Genomic DNA, 18,156 nt, shown 5'->3' with positions numbered 1-18,156 from the left:
CCACTATTACATTATATCTTTCATAAATATATATTTGGGACTTTTATACAAATTAAGTAATTACAAAGATGGAATATTTATTGTCGTCTAAGTCATACTCAAGATCTTTGAATATAACAGCAAATGATGTTTCCTTTAACTTTTTTGTGGGGGGAGAGGGGTAAGAGGAACACATAATTTTGTGAACTTAAAAATAACCTATTATGTTTTACTGCTTTTATCTTTATATTATTTCTCAAAATATTTCTTTCCCAATATTTATATGAGTTGTTTATTGTTTAATATTGTTATTGCATACTGCCCTTAACAAGTACTTGAAAGGAACCATTCATACTCCATGCAATGTACACTTTAATTCAAATTGACAAATATATCTGCTTAAATTAAAACAGTCATCAGGGTATGCCTGATCATGAAATTACAAGTGCAGCTTGTAATTTCAATGATTTTTAAGCATGTATATTCATGTTATTAAATTTTGATATCATGGCTATCATTTATGTTATATGTTTTTCAACAAAAGTACGTGGACACAATTAGTATATACTCTGGAATATGGGTTAATTTGGGCAGTGTTTCCTTCTGTTTTCTTTTGTAACACTCTTTTATATCTCAAGTACTCACACATCACCTGTACAAATATCGAAGAAAAATATTTAGAGGCTATACAGGACATGCATGTGTGAATTAATGAAAGAAGCAGGTCATTGTTACCCTGTCAGTTACCCTTAAGTATAGCATTCTTGTTTCCTGGCAGTGGCAAATGTCATTCCTGCTCACCCCTCCCTCCTTATTCCCCTGTCCCTTTTTAGAGAAGGGGAGTAAAAAGGGCCTAAATTTTTGTCAGCTTTGGGAATTTAAAGTACATTTCATGATATGTATAAGCCTCACTTTCTTCACTTGTATAAAGGAAATAATACTCCCTTCTTCTCAGGTTTACCCTGAGTCTAAAATGAGAGGATGCATATAAAATACATAGCACAGGATAGACAAATTTAATTCTCCTCCTCTTTTCTCATTTTGTTGAACCTAGTAATTAACAGTCACAAGAGGATCCCTTAACCATAATTTGAGATGCAATTACAAGGATATGTTGGCCTCTGAAAGAGAAATTGATACTTGATGAAGGTGATTCTTGCTGGAATGAATAGAACCACGTGGAAGATTAGAGACTTCAAATCCACGTGTGTAAATTCAGCACATAGGTTCTTGCACAGACAAACTGCATGGCATTTAGGGATTATGATGCCCAAAGAATTATAGATTAAATGTAGATTTTAGAAATGCTTTGGAGCAAACGAATTACAGTTTTAAATGATAGAGAAAAGGGAAAGAGAATATTGCTTTAGGGTTATAAATTTGACTAACTGAAACTATGGAGCTTGCAACAACACTGGCAAAGTCAAATTACAGATACACTCACTTTCTCAAAAGTTACATTGTTTTTCTAGAAGAGAAATCCATGAATTCACATCATTCAGGGCTACAGATGTTAGTGTGAGTAAACTAAAAGAATGAAATATATATGTATATACTGTCTAATCCAAGTACAGCCAAGAGACTCACTAGTCATGATCAAATTCAGTGAAGCAGCCAGGTAGTGGGGCAGTACCTGGAATCATGATGTGCTCCAATGGAAAATCCAATATTTAAACCTATTATTATATTATTATTATATATAAGGAGACTAGAGAGAGGGAGAAGAATTTAGGATGACAGAGATAATTTTGGAAAAAAAGCTGAATACAAGGATTTGGAATATAGTAAAAAGCATTAAATTTCCTTTATATTACCTCACTTAATTATGTATACAGGAAAATAAATGTAGTAAATATGAGAGACTCATACATGTGTGTAAATGTGTTTGAATTGAAAATAGTAAAATCTGTTTAGAAGTGGCAATATTCCAAATCTGAAAAGTGAATTGCTGTCTCAACCTTACTTAGACACACAGTGGGGAGTACCCTTACCAGTGGCAAGCTAGTGTTATGTGACCCCTATACACTCATACAAAAAATGTAAATTTTGCTTTGAAATAACAGGCCAAGGCCAACCCTTGGCAAGGGCCGAGAAGGAGGGCTTCTCCACTGATTAATATTTTGAGCTGACCTAAGTTGTCCTCCATGCTCCACTAATGTAGAGATAGGGCTACAGCATTTCTTTTCATTTAAAATAGCAGGCTGAGTTTGGAAATACTGTATGATTTGAGAAGAGGGGTGAAGAGGTAGGGAAGACAGCTTTTTATTCACTGCATAAATGCTACCTATTCAGCTGTAACAAGCCAGTGAAGTTGGAGGTTGCAAATGAGAGAGGAGAATCACAGGAGTCTCTGTTAAATTCAGCTTCTGCTCTTGATTCAGTTTTATTACTTGCTAAACAAAGCTTGTATTTCAGTGATTTAGGGTTCATAAGCCCAGACCAAGTTCTTTCTACTCAATGAGCTCGGTCAGTTTGTGACCAGTCTAACTTAAAATCCATAAATGTGACTTGTTTAATCTGTCGTGTAGGTTGAGAGTCATTCAGGATTTTAAATCTATTTACTTTTCATTCCTGCAATGCTCTGCTCTCTCCAGCATGCAAGGAATTTGACTCACACACACTGGGAAGCTCTAGATGGTTTTGCCTCTAAGACATATTCAGTGTATTTTAGTTCCCACATTCATCATTTCATACTGCCCTTGATTGAAACTGGACTTGAACAGAACTCTCCTGAGTTACCTCAGACCTGCAAAGCCTAAATCTAGTCACAGTTTATTGACGGAGACAGTAATGCATAATGAAATGCCATTAATTCACACATGTAATACTGGTTTCTAATTTGAAGCATAACATCTAATTGTCAGTAGATTAGTTACTCAGATTCATAGCCTGGTGACTATGGGGAAAATGTGCCTACTTCCACTACCTGAACTGTCCGAAAATAGAATGATGTCTATTTCTTATGAGGGCAACTAGGAAATCTCTGAAGCCTTCACATTGTTATAGATTGATGGCTCAGTCCATAAAGAGAGTTCAGGAAAATCAGCTCTGCTGCTTGTTATTTCTCTACAACTCTCATCCCATACAGTGCTTGCAAAGAGATTCATCTTGGAAAAAGCACCTTATTTCAGTGCAACAGTTAGGGGTCATTATCCTGCTGTATTGGGCCTCAAAACATGGCAGCCATATTTCTAAAGCCCCGACTTTTGAAAGTATAAAGGAGTTCAGCATTTGATCAGCCTTTTAGGGGGCATGCTACTTATTAAGGGCATGAATTCCTAACCTCCGATTCTGTGTTTGCTTAGCTAACTTGGAGTGTTTGCACCCCCAGAGCAATTCTGATTCCACTTACATCTATTGTGCAAGGCTAGTTTCAGAAAGTGCTTTTGAATTCTGAGAAAGTACAGTCATAGGCATATTGAAGTTACAACTATGTATTCACAAAGACTGGCCCCTCTACAAGGGAGTATAGATGTTTGTGGAAAACATTGTTTCTCTTGTCTTAAAAGCGCCTACAGCCAGTCAGCAGGGAAGTGTGAGGGTGTCAGGTAAACATAATCAAGCCATTTGTGGAAAATGTGAGAGGAGAAAGAGGGAGGGTAATGAGACAGATAGTCAGGCTGTTTCCCAGTCTATTTAGCTAGATTGTTTTTCTCTAATTGTTTTTCTCCCTGGAGGTTAAAAAGCAGAGAGAGAGGAAGGAGAGAGAGAGGAAAAAATAAGAGAATTTCAGTATTATAAAACTAACCTTTATTATTGCTCCTTCCATTTTTTTTCACAAAGAAATGTGTAAGGCATTATTGTTGTACCCAATAGCAACTCCATAGTTAAGGATTTGTCAGCAGTTCCATTATAGACCGTATTCCTGAAGATTCTATTACAAAAGCAAAATATTTGCTTTCAGGTAAAACTGGCATAAGTATTCTCAACCCAGGAGCATTTTGCTTTGCTCATTATTTTTAAAAAATCCTCAGAAAGTGATTTTTGTCACTTTGTCACCTCTGAAGACTTTTATTTATATCTTACATGAATGTTGTGAAAACTCTCAAAAGCAAGGTCCAATTTATTAACTCTAGAATATAATTATAAAAGGTAGCAATCTTCTAAACTCAAAGTTTTCTTTCTTTCTATCATAATGAATCTAGCTGAATGTCAGTCATCTATGAAAATGGGAAATAAGGATGAACTGGATAAATACAGTACCTAATAAATTCCTAAATTTCATGTGAACAAATAGTTGGCTTCTTTCCTTTTCAGCAACTCTCACCAACTATCAATCAAACTAACAAATAAACTTAACTAAAGATGGTACTATATCTACCAACTTTCAGGGGTTTACATTATTAAGGAGGAAAATAGTCATTATAAGCAGTAAAAAAGAAAGATAATTCAACAATGATCTAAAATGAAGTCCAAGGCTCGTGGATAGACTGAGGAAATCCATGAATCTCTGACATTGATTCAACAGGTTTTGTGCACGTGCACGCATGTGTATGAATGTACCTACATAAGAACATACAAATGTACTCATTTTTTCTGACAAAATCAGATTGAGTCAGTGATCTAGAAATTCCATTAATTAGTTTGTGGACAATTAATATGTAACTATACATATTAATATGTACTTAGAAGTACCCGAGTACTTCTTAGTACCTAGCAGTTCAACTAGAAGTACCTGATACTTTTACTAAAACCTAATATGATCAAAAATGTTCTTTCAAATACGTAATTCTTAGCTACATACTCATCATTTTATGCAAGGAAGAAAGTGGTGAGGATAGGAACTTGTAACAATATATTGGACAAAGCACCAGTGAACAAGAACCTTGAATATAAGCATTTATAAAAATTGCAGTGAATAGCAAAAAACTGTGTAATAGGAAAAAAGAGATTTACTCCCTGATCCCAACAGTGTGACCTTGGGTTACGCACAAATTTTTTTGGGTCTCACTGTCTTCATGTGTAAAATGAGGTTGCTTATGGCTCTAACAATATATTATTACGCGACTTTTGATCAGTGAATATGAGTATTCATTTTTTTCTTTCATATCCCTTTTTGTGTTGAGAGAATTTCAGTGAAAAGGCTGATTTTGATTAAATTTGCTCAGAAATATTTAGGCAAATTTTCAATCATTTTGATTGTAAATTCTGATGAAGTTTGGGATTTGGATCTTTTGCTTTTCTTTGCCTAATTTTTGTTTTGTTGTTATTTCTTTCTTCCTCCAAGACCACAAAACAGAAAATAAGGAACTTTTCTTTTTTCCTCTACTGGGATTGGTGTTGATCTATTACTGACTGTGAATATCACAGAAACTCAGAGATTAATACATAGTAAGACTAACCTGTTAGTAAGGTTAGTAAGACCTGTCTGTTAGTCTTTTAAATGTTCTGAGACACCTCAGAGGTGCCAGAACACATTGGAAAGTCAGTGGAATGCTACTGAATGACATTAGAAGGGAAGAAAGAAACAAAGATGCATGGCTGGACAGAAACATTAAATAAATCCGTGTGACCTTGTGCAAGTTACTTAACTTCTCTATTGCTATTTATACACCTATAAAATGTGGATATAATGTTGTTATGAGAATAAACCATTATAATTATGGAATAATTATACAATTATTAACTATTATATTTGTCATTTTTATTCTCATACCCTTAACTTTGTTCTAAAAGTTGTAAGATTATTTCTGAAGAAAAATCAGTTCATAAATGGTTATTGGTAGAGCTGAAAGGTATTGAAAGCATAGCCTTTGAAAATATATACTGGAAGAACTAAAGAAAAAAGAATTGCTCTATTAGCAGCACCTTTAAGTGTAGTCTGCATATCCCTCTGCCCTACCGCCACCATGTGTACATTTTTGGAGACTGCTTCAATTGGATATATTAATGCATATTTATTTATGTAATCACACTTCAGATGCTTTATATTATATGAGCATTACACAACATGTAACATTATGATTAAAATATTCTTTTGCCCTGAGCAAAATATAATCTTTGCACTGATTTAAAACACTCTTTGTATTCTGTACTTTGAAATTTCAATATTCCTTAGTTCATAATTTTATTTCTGTCTGGATCTGAATTTTAAGGACTTGTAACACCAGACTATCAGATCAATGATCTTAGCATTAGGACTTATTTCAACTCCACTCTCAACCCTCTATTCAGCACTGTTCTAAAGCTCTCAAAGTAAGAACCATGAAAAGTACATTAAAATTTCATCTAATGGTGGTTTTGCTTTTGAGTACACATATACCTCAAGGAGTTTAGATGTTTAGGGTTGCTTATGACTTATAATATTTATTTAATGCACTTGATCCCTTGGCTGAAAATGCATATAATGCTCTAGGGTTTTCATGGGTAGTAGTACTTAGTGTCTTCATTGGTCTACTGTTTTTGTTAAGAAACTCTGCATTATCCTTTTATTTCTGTTGTTAAGTTGAAAGAACATGTGACTCTCTGGCAATACTTTATTTCTTTTTCTCTCATTTTTATCTCCTTTGTGTATTTTTCTCTTCATCTCTTGTAACTCTTTTTCTAACAGGACATGTGTAAATGCAATAATATATATTTAATAATATATAAAATATAGTATGTATTATAAAATATGTAAAATATTTATATATTTTATATATTTGTATACTATACACATATTTATATATTTAATAAAATATGTAAATATATGTTTATATACCTGTCACCCAACACCTATATGTCTACAAGTTTGCCTATGTATATTATCTATTGCTACATAACAAATTGCCTCAAAATTTAGCAGCTTGAAACAATTAACTCTCTCACACACTTTCTAAGGGTCAGGATCCTGGCAGCAGCTTAGCTATGTAGTTCTAGTTCAGGTTCTCCCATGAGGTCACAATCAAGCTGTTAGCCCATGCTGCTTTTCTCCAAAGGCTTGACCTCAGCTCACTCACCTGGCAATTGGGAGGAAGCTTCAGTTCCTTATGTCTTGGATTCTTCATGCCACACACTGCATGGCTGGCTTCCCCAAGACAGATTGATGCAAGAGAGAGTGACCAGGGTGGAAGCCACAGTGCCTTCATAATCTAATCTTGGAAGACACATACCATTGTTTCTACAGAATTTTATTGGTCATATAGACCAAATTATGTGCAAGTGAACTACATGAATGTGTATATAGACAGAGGTTGATTCAAGATAATCTTGAAAGCTGGTTAGTATAGCTGGCATTAAAACTAAATATTCAGATAATAACTGCGTTTTTTATTCACATTTTCTGTCTCATATTGAAAAAAATTTTTGATTTGTGTGTGTGTGAATTTTATTGAGATTTAATTCACACACCATAAAATTCACCCTTTTAAAAGTGCCCAATTCTCTCTCTCTCTCTCTGTCTATATATGTGGTATATATAAATGATATATTCACAAAGTTATACAGCCAACACCACATCTAATTCTAGAACATTTTCATCACTCAAAAAAAATCAAGTACCATTTATCAGTCACTGCCTATCTCCTTCTTCCTCCAGTCCTTGGAAACTACTATTCTACTTAATCTGTGGATATGCCTTTCAACATTTAATATAAATGGAACTAAGCAATATGTGGCTTTTGTGGTTGGTATCTTTCACTTGCCATATTTTATTTTTGTTGTAGCATATATATAAGCACTTCATTCATTTTTTGTGGTTGAATAATATTCTATTGCAAGAATATCCAACATTTTGTTTATTCATTCATCAGTTTTTGGGCATTTGGATTGTTTCCACGTTTTGGATATTATGAATAATACTGTTATGACCATCTGTGTACAAGTTTATATGTGGGCGTATGTTTCAATTCTTTTGGATATATACCTAGGAGTAGAATTGTTGGGTTATGTAGTAACTCTAAGTATACTGTTTTGTGGAACTGCTAGACTATTTTCCAAAGTTGCTGCACCATTTTATATTCTCACAAGCAATGCATGAGTTCAGATTTCTCCACACTCTCACCAACACTTGTTGTCTTTCCTATTTTAGCCATACTAGTAGGTACAAAGTGATATCTTATTGTGGTTTTGTATTTCTCCTTATATATGTTTTTTTGTAAACATGTGTAAACAGCTCTGTTAAAAATAATATGCAGTTTTTCGATAAAGGAAGGAAGGGCACTTGGATTGTTCCATGTCTTGGCTATTGTAAATAGTGCTGCTATGATCATTGGGGTGCATGTATCTTTCCAATTAGAGTTTTTTATCTTTTCCAGATATATGAGTGGGATTGCTGGATCATATGGTAGCTCTATTTTTAGTTTCTTAAGGAACCTCCATACTGTTCTTCATAGTGGCTGCATGAATTCACATTCCCACCAACAGTGTACGAGGGTACCCTTTTCTCCACACCCTCTCCAGTATTTATTACTGGTGGATTTTTTGATGATAGCCATTCTGACTGGTGTGAGGTGATACACCATTGTAGTTTTGATTTGCATTTCTCTAATAATTAATGATGTTGAGCATCTTTTCATGTGCCTGTTGGCCATCTGTATGTCTTCTTTGGAGAAATGTCTATTTAAGTCTTCTGCCCATTTCTTGATTGCATTGTTTTGTTTGTCTGTTTGTTTGTTTTGATATTGAGTTGTATGAGCTGTTTGTATAGTTTGGATATTAATCCCTTGTCAGTTGCATTATTTGCAAATATTTTCTCCCATTCAGTAGGTTGTCTTCTAGTTTTGTTTATAGTTTCCTTTGATGTGAAAAAGATTTTAAGTTTGATTAGGTCCCATTTGTTTATTTTTGCTTTTATTTCTTTTGCCTTGGGAGACTGATCTAAGAAAATATTGCTATGATTTATGTCCAAGAATGTTTTGCCTATGTTCTCTTTTAGGAGCTTTATGGTGTCATGTCTTATATTTAGGTATTTAAACCATTTTGATCTTATTTTTATATATGGTGTGAGGGAGTGTTGTAACTTCATTGATTTATACAAGGCTGTCCAGCTTTCCCAATACCACTTGCTGAAGAGACTGCCTTTTCTCCATTGTATATTCTTTCTCCTTTGTCATAGATTAATTGACTGTAGGTGTATGGGTTTATTTCTGGGCTCTCTATTCTGTTTCATTGATCCATATGTCTGTTTTTGTGCCAATACCATGCTGTTTTGATTACTGTAGCTTTGTATCATTGTCTGAAGTCTGGAGGGTTATGCCTCCAGCTTTGTTCTTTTTCCTCAGGGTTGCTTTGGCAATTCTAGGTCTTTTGTGATTCCATATACATTTTAGGATTATTTGTTCTAGTTCTGTGAAAAATGTTGTGGGTATTTTGATAGGGATCACATTAAATCTATAGATTGCTTTGGGTAGTATGGCCATTTTAACAATATTAATTCTTCCAATCCAAAAACAAGGGATATTTTTCCATGCCCATCAACAGAATATTGACTTAAGAAGATTTATATATATATATATATATATATATATACACATATTACATTGTGTGTGTATACACACACACACACACACACACACACACACACAATGGAATATTAGTCAGCCATAAAGAAGAATGAAATATTGCCATTTGCAGCAACATGAATGGACCTAGAGAATATCATACTAAGTGAAGTGAGTCAGACAGAGTAAGACAAATATTATATCACTTATATATGGAATAAAAAAATAATATAAATGAATCTATATACAAAACAGAAATGGACTCACAGACATAGAAAACAAACCTATAGTTACCAAAGGGGGAAGGGCGGTGGGATAAATTAGTAGTATGGGATTAACAGATACAAACTATTATGCATAAAATAGATAAGCAACAAGAATTTACTGTATACCACAGGAACCATATTCAATATCTTGTAATAACCTGTAATGGAAAAAATCTGAAAAAATATAAAACTGAATCAATTTGGCATATAGCTGAAACTAACACAATATTGTAAATCAAGTGTGCTACAATAAAAAAGGGGAAAAAGGAAAGAAGGACAGAAGGAAGGAAAGAAGAACAAAAGAAAGAAAACGAAAGAGTGAATGTAAGATACACATACCCACATACTCATATATATGCATTGTATTTCAATAAGAATCTTTCAAAAGTGGAGGTGATTCATATATTAAGTTTCCAAGTAATCAACATCAGATTGGAGTTGATACTAAGTGTATATTCATTGTTTCCATTAAATGCATTAAATAGAAGACGAATGCAATTACTGTACCATACATTAATCCTGAATTTTAGGCCAAATCAGAGTTGAACTTATCAGGTTTCTGTAGAGAGAAAAGCAAAGCACAGTGCCTGGATTAGGAGCACTGGGTTAAGATTTAGTCCTCCAGGGCTTCACTGGTGGCGCGGTGGTTGAGAGTCCGCCTGCCGATGCAGGGGACACGGGTTTGTGCCCCGGTCCGGGAAGATCCCACATGCCGCGGAGCAGCTGGGCCTGTGAGCCATGGTCGCTGGGCCTGTGCATCCGGAGCCTGTGCTCCGCTACAGGAGAGGCCACAACAGTGAGAGACCCGCGTACCGCAAAAAAAAAAAAAAGATTTAGTCCTCCATACTGAACAGAAAGCTACAGATAGAAAAAGATGATGTGGCTACAAGACTAGGGTGGCAACTTCAGACTGAAATCAGCCATGACAGAACACTGGAGAAAAGAGTAATGTCAGAAAAAGTCAGAAGACCACCTTAGGATCAAATAGAAGGAAAGGGGTTCAAAACCAGAGGAATAAGACTGCGACTGCTGAACTTGGGGCAAAGCCTGTGACAGTCACAGAAATGTACTGCTTGTATCTCCTTTCACAAAAGAACTGGATGATCAGCTGTATGGGGTTCAGTTAGCTGACACCCTCCAGCTTCAGTGCCTTCAGGATATAACACAGCATTTGCCTGAGGCTCAGCAATTGCTGAGCGTGGTGGGGATATTAAGCGTGACCATTTCTTTCCCGTGCAGGTGCAGGGCTCCTCTCCCAGCAGTCTGTGCTTGAGCTCCCACATGGGCCTGCTGACTTTTTCAGAGCTTCAGTGCAGTCTGATACTTTTCCTACCCAACCTTCCATTCTTATCCTCTTCTTTCATAGGTATCAGACCGGTAGAATTGTCAGAAGGATTTTGAGGCCTACTTCTACTACAGTCCTCTCCTCTTATTTTTCCTTGCAGTTCTAACTCTGTCTTGACATGTGCTAACTGGAGGCGCCAACAGATGCAAGGGATACCAGTTCTTCAATTTGAAGCCTTTTAAAAATATGCTGCCCCCTGGTGTGGAAGTGGGAGAGAAGGGCTTTGCAGGTACTAAGGGCATGATCACAGCATAGATAGGAAGCTTAAGCAACTGTGGAATCCTTATGCTTTTAACAACACCATATATCTTTATAGCATTTTAACCACTTTTATGTAAATATTCTTAATTATAATACACGCCAAAAATAAGAAACTAGACTTCTCTTAAGGGCTCTGAGTCTTCTTTTTAAATTTATACTATTGCAGTATATACCAAAAGGTTGTTGAGAGCTGTGAAGCTCTTTCCCCACAATATCAATGTTTGTAGGCTGCTGTGTCACTGATGTCACCTTTTTCACTTCTTACTGGTATGTTTCTATTCTTGTCTTACGTGTCTAAATGGCTGAAACTTGTGCAGTTTGCAACCGCCACGAGTCTTATCACCCAATAATTGAGTTTAATTTCTGTTGTTAACTCCATCTTCAACTCATGGACTAGCTTTGACTTTTGATCTCATTCATATAAACTCACTTGCTTGGGTTTATTAAGTTATGAGTCTTTGCTAAATCAGTGGTGGATCCAGGGTCAGAGTGGTGGAGTAGGAGAAAGAACATAGATTTTGGACTCTGATAAACCCTTATTATGCATGTGTCCTTGGGCAAGGAATTTTACTATTCTAGATATATCCTTTAGCATCCATAAAATTTATTTAATAACCACATATACTCTCTTGCTGTAAAGTTTAAATAATATAAGAGTTTACAAAATTCATCAGTATGCAGCACAGTCCTTGGCAGATATAATAATGGCCTCTTTACCCTCCCTGCAGAACGATAAACCCTTTCAGAAGTTAATCAGAGGACTTCCCTGGTGGTCCAGTGGTTAAGACTTCGCCTACCAGTTCTGGGGGTGTGGGTTCGATCTCTGGTCTAGGAACAAAGATCCCACATGCCTTGCGGCCAAAAAACCAAAACAGAAGCAATATTGTAACAAGTTCAGTAAAGACTTTAAAATGGTCCACATCAAAAAAAATCTTTGAAAAAAAGAAGTTAATCAGGAAGATTAAACTGATATTTCTTAGCTGGCTATGCTAGAGCAGTTTGCAGGTTGTGTTTAGCTAAACGTGAGTCATAAGATGTAAATCTTAAATAATTAATATTTGCTATTAGAACCATGCACATGATTGTGCCACAATGATATCTAAGCTTTAGCATGTCTTTTTTTTTTTTTTTTTTTTCAGTACGCGGGCCTCTCACTGTGGCCTCTCCCGTTGCGGAGCACAGGCTCCGGACGTGCAGGCTCAGTGGCCATGGCTCACAGGCCCAGCCGCCCCGCGGCATGTGGGATCTTCCCAGACCAGGGCATGAACCCGTGTCCCCTGCATCAGCACGTGGACTCTCAATCACTGCGCCACCAGGGAAGCCCTAGCATGTCTTTTGTGAAGTCATTTTCCAATCAGTGTTTGCTGAGTGGAAGTCACAGGGAAATTGAAAACATATTGATTTGCAATATCAAGTGATGAAAACCTATAATGACACCTTTGGATTTCTACTTTGAAAAATCAGTGGATATTTTCAATAATAAAATATATTTCCCCCTTTAATACGGAACAGCTTGAGTGATCAAGTGTACTTTTACAGCTATTAGGGGAGACTGAATGAGCATACTCAAGATTTAGCCTTTCAGGTGTTTTATCACATGATGGTTGTGGAGATCATAATTTTAAATTGTTTTTCTTGATTCTTATATACTGCTTAATTGCACCCATAAAAGACCAAAAAACCAAAAAAGATAAAAGCAGACAATCTGAAAGGACTTAACATTGAAATACAAAAAAAGTTAATAGGGACATTAAAAATTATAATAATTCTGCAACTACATCTTGTAAGTTCCATTCATCTGATCAGAAATTTTACATAATACAGGGAGACACTGATGATACTTAAAAACTTTTAAAAGAGCAAAGAGTGAACATTATTGCAACTCTGATTATATTCAACATTTAACATTGATTTAATTCAATGTGAATTTTCATTGTTTTGAAATGAAAGGTATCAATAGAATGTATTTTGCAGAGAAACACTGTCATAAAGGATGTTGAAGCACTCTAGTTTCTTTTGTCGTTAAAAAAATGAAACTGAACCCCTATCTTAAACCACACACAAAAATCAACTCAAAATGGATTAAAGACTTGAACATAAGACCTGAAATCATAAAACTTATAGAAGAAAAAATAGGGACCTTGCTCCTTGACATCAGTATTGGCAGTGACTTTTTTTTTTTAATTTGACATCAAAAGCAAAGAAAATAAAAGCAAACATAAACTAGTGGAACTAAAAAGCTTCTTCACAGCAAAGGAAACTGTCAACAAAATAAAAAAGACAACCTATGGTATGGGGGGAAATATTTGAAAATCATGTATCTGATAAGGGGTTAGTATGCAAAGTATATAAGGAACTCATACAACTCAATAGCAAAAGAGCAAACAATCCAATTTAAAAATGGGCAGAGACATTTTTCCAAAGAAGACATACAAATGGTCAACAGGTACATGAAAAAGTGCTCAACGTCACTACTCATCAGGGAAATGCAAATCAAAAGCACGATGTAGGGCTCCCCTGGTGGCGCAGTGGTTGAGAGTACGCCTGCCGATGCAGGGTACATGGGTTCATGCCCTGGTCCGGGAAGATCCCACATGCCGTGGAATGGCTGGGCATGTGAGCCATGGCTGCTGAACCTGCGCGTCTGGAGCCTGTGCTCACAACGGGAGAGGCCACAACAGTGAGAGACCTGCGTACCACACAAAAAAAAATCTTCGAACAAACAAAAGTCCAGGACCAGATGGCTTCACAGCTGAATTCTATCAAACATTTAGAGAAGAGCTAACACCCATCCTTCTCAAACTCTTCCAGAAAATTGCAGAGCAGGGAACACTCCCAAACTCATTCTAGGAGGCCGTCATCACCCTGATACCAAAACCAGACAAAGATACTACAAAAAAAGAAAATTACAGACCAATATCACTGATGAATATAGATGCAAAAATCCTCAACAAAATATTAGCAAACGGAATTCAACAACACATTAAAAGGATCATACAGCATGATCAAGTGGGGTTTATCCCAGGGATGCAAGGATTCTTCAATATACGCAAATCAATCAATGTGATACACCATATTAACAAATTGAAGAAGAAAAACCATATGATCATCTCAATAGATGCAGAAAAAGCTTCTGACAAAATTCAACACCATTTATGATAAAAAATCTCCAGAAAGTGGGCATAGAGGGAACCTACCTCAGCATAGTAAAGGCCATATACGACAAACCCACGGCAAACATCATTCTCAATGGTGAAAACCTGAAAGCATTTCCTCTAAGATCAGGAACAAGACAAGGATGTCCACTCTCACCACTAGTACTCAACATAGTTTTGGAAGTCCTAGCCACAGCAGTCAGAGAAGAAAAAGAAATAAAAGGAATCCAAATTGGAAAAGAAGAAGTAAAACTGTCACTGTTTGCAGATGGCATGATACTATACATAAAGAATCCTAAAGATGCCACCAGAAAACTACTAGAGCTAATCAATGAATTTGGTAAATTTGCAGGATACAAAATTAATGCACAGAAATCTCTTGCATTCCTATACACTAATGAGGAAAAATCTGAAAGAGAAATTAAGGAAACACTCTCATTTGCCATTGCAACAAAAAGAATAAAATAACTAGGAGTAAAATTACCTAGGGAGACAAAAGACCTGTATGCAGAAAACTATAAGACACTGATGAAAGAAATTAAAGATGATACCAACAGTTGGAGAGATATACCATGTTTTTGGATTGGAAAAATCAATATTGTGAAAATGACTATACTACCCAAAGCAATCTACAGATTCAATGCAATCCCTATCACATTACCAATGGCATTTTTATGGAACTAGAACAAAAAATCTTAACATTCGTATGGGGACACAAAAGACCCCGAACAGCCAAATCAGTTTTGAGAGAAAAAAATGGAGCTGGATGAATCAGATTCCCTGACTTCAGTCTATACTACAAAGCTACAGTAATCAAGACAATATGGTACTGGCACAAAAACAGAAACATAGATCAATGGAACAAGATAGAAAGCCCAGAGATAAACTCACACACCTATGGTCAACTAATCTATGACAAAGGAGGCAAGGATATCCAATGGAGAAAAGACAGTCTCTTCAATAAGTGGGGCTGGGAGAACTGGACAGCTACATGTAAAAGAATGAAATTAGAACACTGCCTAGCACCATACACAAAAATAAACTCAAAATGGATTTGAGACCTAAATGTAAGACTGGACACTGTAAAACTCTTAGAGGAAAACATAGGAAGAACACTCTTTGACATAAATCACAGCAAGATCTTTTTTGATCCACCTCTTAGCATAATGGAAACAAAAACAAACAATTGGGACCTAATGAAACTTCAAAGCTTTTGCACAGCAAAGGAAACCATAAACAATACCAAAAGACAACCCTCAGAATGGGAGAAAATATTTGCAAATGAATCAACGGACAAAGGATTAATCTCCAAAATATATAAACAGCTCATGCAGCTAAATATTAAAAAAACAAAGAACCCAATCCAAAAGTGAGCAGAAGATCTAAATAGACATTTCTCCAAAGAAGACATACAGATAGACAAGAAGCACATGAAAAGCTGCTCAACATCACTGATTATTAGATAAATGCAAATCAAAACTGCAGTGAGGTATCACCTCACACCAATTAGAATGGGCATCATCAGAAAATCTACAAACAACAAATGCTGGGAGAGGGTGTGGAGAAAAGGGAACCCCCTTGCACTGTTGGTGGGAATGTAAATTGATACAGCCACTATGGAGAACAGTATGGATGTTCCTTAAAAAACTAAAAATAGAACTACCATATGATCCAACAATCCCACTACTGGGCATATAACCAGAATTCAAAAAGACACATGCACCCCAATGTTTATTGTAGCACTATTTACAATAGCCAGGTCATGGAAGCAACCTAAATGCCCACTGACAGACAAATGGATAAAGAAGTTGTGGTACATATATATAATGGAGTATTACTCAGCCATAAAAAGGAATGAAATTGGGTCATTTTTTGAGACATGGATGGATCTAGAGACTGTCATGCAGAGTGAAGTAAGTCAGAAAGAGAAAAACAAATATCGTATATTAACGCATGTACGTGGAACCTAGAAAAATGGTACAGATGAACCGGTTTGCAGGGCAGAAGTTGAGACACAGATGTAGAGAACAAACGTATGGACACCAAGGGGGGAAAGCCGCGGCGGGCGGGGTGGCAGTGGTGGTGTGATGAATTGGGAGATTGGGATTGACATTTATACACTGATGTGTATAAAATTGATGACTAATAAGAACCTGCTGTATAAAAAAATAAACTAAAATTCAAATATTAAAAAAAAAAAAAAGGAATTTCTGGGCTTCCGTGGTGGTGCAGTGGTTAAGAATCCACCTGCCAGTGCAGGGGACATGGTTTGAGCCCTGGTCCGGGAAGATACCACATGCTGTGGAGCAACTAGGCCCATGTGCCACAACTACTGAGCCTGCGCCGTATAGCCAATGCTCTGCAACAAGAGAAGCCACCAAAATGAGAGGCCTGTGCAAATAAATAAATTTAAAAAAAAAAGGAATTATTTGTTATTTTTATTTTCTGTAGTTTCTAAATATTCACTTGTATTATGATTTCATATTCTGTATTAACATTAAAGTAAATGAGAAAGTGCCACCCGATATATTCTTTAGCTTCTGTGGCTTTCATCCTCACTGCACTGCCTCCTGTGTTCTACCCTGTTTGTCTGAGATCTTCCCTGATTGTGAATTTTCCCAAGCCTATTTCTAGTTATCAATTTTATGTACAGAAAGATATGGTTTGGAGAGTTCAAAAGTACAGCTCTTTCCACAGGATCAGAGATGATTGTGCTTAGTAGCAGGTCTCATTTTAATTATCAGATCATCAATACTGAGGAGACAGCAGGCTATTTTTATGATTCTAAAGCTAGAGTTGGGTTTGCTATTAGTTTTATTGAAAAATTGCAGGATGATGCTACCAGTAGAGGAAGATGCAGAATTCAGAGCTGCTATAAAATTTGCCTTAAAAATACAAATAAAACAGTAAGTAGGGTACATGCAATGGTTTTGAGTCCTAAAAGGACTGATAGTTAATATTTAAAGTATTAACATTAACATCCTTCTTACAAGATTGAAACACACATCATGGATAGTAGTCTCCATATACTTATAGGAAAATGAAGGTTATCCATAAGCCATTATATATGCCATGCTGCTTCTAAACTTAAATAAGTAGGAATTTCAGTCATAGGCTAAATGCATAAGGAAATACAAATGTGTAAGGAAATATAAAACTTTAGGTATACATCTTTTTTCTTAAAAACAGAAAGTTAAATTGGATGCTCTCATTGAAGTGCCAAAATATAAAAGACTAGCTAGGTCAAACCTCAGTGCTAGAGCAAGATGTGAGTTTACATGGGAGATATTACAAAATAGTTACATGATTCCATAAACTCCCACCCCCATTGAGGGTATTTAGGGCTGAGGATTTGGTGAATGAGAATTTCTCTAGCGACAGCTGGACTGGGCTCAGAGTGCCCCGACCAACCCCAGGAGCAGGAATCCCTGCCCTTCCCCTCAAATCTAAAGAGAAAGACTTCAGTGAGACCTTTCAGATAGTTTGCCATCTGTTCTCTGAAGCAGAGATGGTGCAGTGAACCTGGGTTGAAGGCAGAAATAAAGGAGAAGAGAACAATTTGGTTGGTAAGTCTGTCCAGGGTGTATTGGATATATGTTTCCCATGGACCTGATTTGTGCAAAGAGAGAGAGACAGGGAGAGAGAGAAGAAGGGATTATGTAAGATTTTGTCCAATAATTTTGCCATTTGGTGTCTGAACAAGTCTCTGCAGAGACAAGATGAGTTTTCTT

Source organism: Orcinus orca, chromosome 4, assembly GCF_937001465.1.
Source record: "Orcinus orca chromosome 4, mOrcOrc1.1, whole genome shotgun sequence".
In the NCBI taxonomy this organism is placed as follows: Eukaryota; Metazoa; Chordata; class Mammalia; order Artiodactyla; family Delphinidae; genus Orcinus; species Orcinus orca.
Note: the sequence above shows the minus strand (reverse complement) of the source record.